The 4608-nt window shown below is 51.7% G+C and overlaps 1 pseudogene; it reads right to left on the bottom strand.

The window, feature by feature from the left end:
- Positions 1-2686: 2686 nt before the first annotated feature.
- LOC119284056 overlaps positions 2687-4608 on the bottom strand; it is a 4143-nt pseudogene continuing 2221 nt past the window's right edge.

The following is a 4608-nucleotide window of genomic DNA, read 5'->3' on the forward strand; positions in this document are numbered from 1 at the left end:
TCAGGAGCTGCGCGTGGAGGCAGTGGACCATACGGCGAAGCTGCTCGTGAACTAAAACAGCTTGGCCTTCATCCGCGTTGCCATCGGCGTGGAAAGAGACAGGTCTACCAGCTTGCTCCGCCCCATCGACCATGGCAGTTCGCAGTGCATTGTACTTGTACTGCCGTTCCTTGATCTGTCCATGGCTGCCCGATCAAGACGAGCTCCACAGACAATAGGGCGGCGGCTTGGGAGCGAGCGAAGATAACTATGAGCTCTCGTTCTTTTCGCGTGCTCGGTTTTAAAAAAAAAGGTCCGAGGCTCTTTTTTTAAAACAGAGAAAATACCATAGTATTGGAAAAACTGTAGTATTAATAGCATAGTTTTTAGTGATTGTCAAACAGCTCAAAGTAATTAAAACCATGGTAATCCTAATAACTGTAGTATTTCCAGAATACTTCGAAAATAAAGAGCTATCAAACAGGGCCTTACATTTCTTTACAGAGGGAGTATATGTAATTAACAGCTATGCAACTTGCTTCTATAGTAATCCTCCTCTGTTTTGCAACGTTGATGCTCCAAAAGCTCTGCCCCACAGATGATAATACGGTATAACATTATCAAATGGTCTTCCTTAATGTGCCCAATCCATGGCAGAGACATCTTCACAGATCATCGTGGTCCACGGATCTAGCTACCCGATCCCCTCACACTGAATTTGAAAGTGTGCTACTTGCCAGCCTGCTTGCTCCCAGTCCATACTAGCCATGGCCATGGAGCTCCCCGGCCTGAGCCGCCAAATGGTGCCGCTGGTCCTGCTACTCTGCTTGCTGACTAGCTCCCCGTTGACGGCCCTGCCGGCGCTGCCCGGGATGGACCGGGTGCGGTGGCAGGTCGACAGGGCGAACAGGCGCGGCCCGTCCATCGGGCTCGTTATGTCGTACGTCGCCGAGGACACCGCGCTCCAGGCTTCCGGTTACTTCAAGCCGTGGCCTGGCCAGCCCTTTATTGACCTCTACGGCGAGTCTCGTCTCGTCTCGGCCTCCCATTCCTGATCCAAATTGCTTGCCTGTAGATTGGGCAGATGAAAGGACGGGTGAGTTGGCCGTCCAAAGTTGACTTCATTCAACAGCTAGCAGTAGCAGTGAGTACTGAACTGCCTCTAACTGAATCCAGCCACCAACAAAGAAACACAAGGGGCACCAAACAGAGCCCAAATGTTTCATCCTTAAGGATGAACAACACAAATATTTCGTACAGTTCTTATCAGCATTTATTTTCCTATGGTGTCAAGAATACAGTCTCACCTTATTCGTAAAAAAAAAAAAACAGTCTCACCTCACATTTTATTTCAGGACGGAGGTTTCACATCCCATTATGAGAAAGGTGCAAAAACTTGAACCTCCTCGGGCATTTGGATTCTGGGCCGTCGGATTGCGCTTCCAAAAGAGTTCTAGACGTTGGATTTCTTGATGGATCGATCCCAGCCGTTGGATCAGAACTGATGTGACAACCAATGAATAGTCCTGCTTCTTTCTTACTTCTATTTTTTTTCTTTATCTCGCTGACTGGTGGGTCGCACAGTGGGTGGTCCGCCACTGTCATTGACTCTGAAGCACAGCGCGACCGATGCAGGTTTAAATAGGCGTGGGGCCTGTGCCACCGCCTGTAAAATTAGGTGGCCACCGAGGGAAAATTTGTCATTCCATGTTATTGCCCTTGCGTGGCGCAATGTGGGTGGCTTGTCCGTGCGTAAAGAGAAAAGAGTGATTGGATCCAAGGTAACCCTAGCCGACGCCATCGCTACTCTGCCCTCCCTCTCTCTGGCCCAAGCCACCACCTTTCTGCGCCTCCCCACGGGATCCTATCGCCGACGCGAGTCTTGGAGAGCAGCCGGCGGCGGTGGATAAGGAGATCCAGCACGAGCCACTGCCACCGCATCTTCTCCTCCTCCAACCCCTCATCCCCAGCTCTCCCGTGCTCTGCCTGCACGCCGCTCCCCTGCCTGGCGGGGCTCTATACCCCGTGATGGCTATGAGCACGCCTATATTTAGTTTTAGTGTTGTGGTGGTCCATACAATGTGGTTTCTGGGAAGCCCCAAAGTTTGAAATGGTATTGAATTGTGTCTGCTCGAGATCTCTCAGCATTTGTTGCTTAGGGTTTGGGGTTTCGTAATGTACTCATGCTTCATTCAAGCCATTGATTTTTAGGATAAGAGGTCAAACACACCGTTTCCTGCCACCTTCATATTTGATTTTATTTAAACTCAGTATATGCTAGCATTTCTACTTATAAATGAACTGAACTGTTTGAAGCATTTTTATTGGAGACATATCTGAGAGTTGTCAAGAAACCTTTTTTTACATAAAGCTTACTGTATTAGCTTTGACATTGCTTTTAACCAGTAGGCAGGAGTGACAAATATGTGAGAGGTTGTGAAATGGCAGTGCAGACTGAAGAAAATATGTGTTATTAGCCCTTCTCAAACTGTAGGTGTACAGATTTAATGTATTTCAAGAACGGAAAGAACCATGAACCTGTAGATGTATTTTTCTTTTAGTCCACTTTTGTTCTCAAAGCATATTTTTATACCCATCGATTGATGAAACCATACATCCGGAGGTGTACTCTTTTCCCTGGAAATGAAAGCCTTCCTTTTTTAGCTTCAGGAAGTTACATTGTTGTAACTGCCCTTTCACTAAATTCCTAATTGTGTCCTAAAATAATTTACAAGTAATCACAGTATTAGAATATCAAGTTCTGGACTTGACGCGGAAGATAATTTATAAGAACCATCACATTAGAATTTAGAAGATATTTTATCATCAAATATCGCACACGTAAACCTCACTGTTAGAACGGACATAGGGGAATTGATGGAATAGTTGGATGTATTGCTTGAGCCTCGTGGGCATATATATAGGAGTACAATGGCCAACTTGGAGTACAAGACAAGACATGACCAAATCCTAGTCTATTCTATACATCCTAATAATCATATACTCAACATGCCCCTGCAGTCACAACTATAGCAACGCACACGGTGAGACTGGAGAAGAATCCGAAGGCAAACCGACGGACACCCCATCACAGTCGTAACGGTCGATGCATCGGGGAAGTCATGGCTGGAGTGAAAACCGACAAGTTTGCTCAAGCAAGGCGGTATCCCTTTGTGCTTTTCTCGAGGTAGCCGAGAGCGTAGGGTGGTGTAGCCGTGATCGAGGTAGCCGTGCGAGAGACGTCGTGGTCGATGTCGAGTCGGGGAGGCCGGTGTCGAGGTAGTCGCCGTGGACAGGGAACAAGAGCGGCGGCGACGGCCTAAGGAGGTGGTGGCGGCTAGGTCAGAAGCGCGACGACGGTGCTCGAAGTAGGCAAGGAAGTACACGACCGCATAACAAAGACCGGCGCGGACGGTGGCATTTCTGCACCTACGGAGGCGGCGCGGCGCATACCACACAGAAATCGACGCGCGTGGACGGCAAAGTGGACCGCGTGCTGCGGCGCTACGACCTGAAGGAGCGACGCAGCGGCAGCGCACGGGTCGGGGCGACGGCGTGGAAGACCTCAGGGCGGAGGTAGGGACCGCGTGCCACGCTCACTACGACCCGACAGGACAACGCAACAGTAGCGGGAGGGTCGGTGCATCCACGGAGACGACCTGAGCGGACGGCCTCGGGGCGTCGGTGGACCATGAGCCGCGGCACTACGGCCCAAAGGGCGACACAGTGGCAGCGTGCAGATCGGTGCATCTGCAGGGAGAACCACGGTGGGACGGCAGGGACCGCGTGTCATGCTCGCTAAGACCCGATGGGGTGACGCGGCAGCAGCACGAGGGTCGGTGCAGTCACGAAGACAGCCTGGAGCAGACGGTATCGGGACGACGGTGGACCACGGGCCGCGGCACTACGGCCCGAAACGGCGACGCAGTGGCAGCATGCGGGTCGGTGCAGCCGCGGGTAGAACCATGGGCGTTGACGCTGCGGTCTAAAGGGACAACTCAGCTGCAGCCCCGTTGCTCAGTCGGTGTAACGGCGCGTATACTTGACGATGACGATCTTCATTGGATTTGGTGCACGACGTGTAGTTGATCAGAACCAACAGCTAGCGTCAGACAACGGGACATGCAACCTCTGTCCGCATGAGATACGTATAGGAGCAGCTTGTTGTGGAGTAGCACAACAGGCCAACATGCATCTCTGCGCCAGCAGGAGTTCCCGAGCAGCACCACGCCCGTGGGACGGGTGATGAGTGGTCGCGGCCGGCGCGGACAAGCCAGCTGCCCAGCGCACCCAGCGCACGAGCAGGCAGCCGGACTAGCGTACCGGTCGCGTGGCGAAGCCGAGGCGTCATGTGGCAACCGGATCTCATCGGGGTCGACGAAGATGTTGATGAAGTAGACATGCATTGTAGATGACGAACGGCGGCAAGCGACGGAAACCAATTTTAGGTCGGAGAACCAAAAAGAACACCATTCAATTGATCGGCGAGAGAGAAAAAATCCGAATCATAGGATCGGTGAAAGACTCTATGGTAGCCGGTCAACACGACCGGCGGAAGAACCATCGGTACGGACGGCACGGCCCCGGTGACGATCATAGAGATTGACTACCCCGGAGGCGGCGCAGAGC

Source organism: Triticum dicoccoides, chromosome 4A (assembly GCF_002162155.2).
Source record: "Triticum dicoccoides isolate Atlit2015 ecotype Zavitan chromosome 4A, WEW_v2.0, whole genome shotgun sequence".
In the NCBI taxonomy this organism is placed as follows: domain Eukaryota; kingdom Viridiplantae; phylum Streptophyta; class Magnoliopsida; order Poales; family Poaceae; genus Triticum; species Triticum dicoccoides.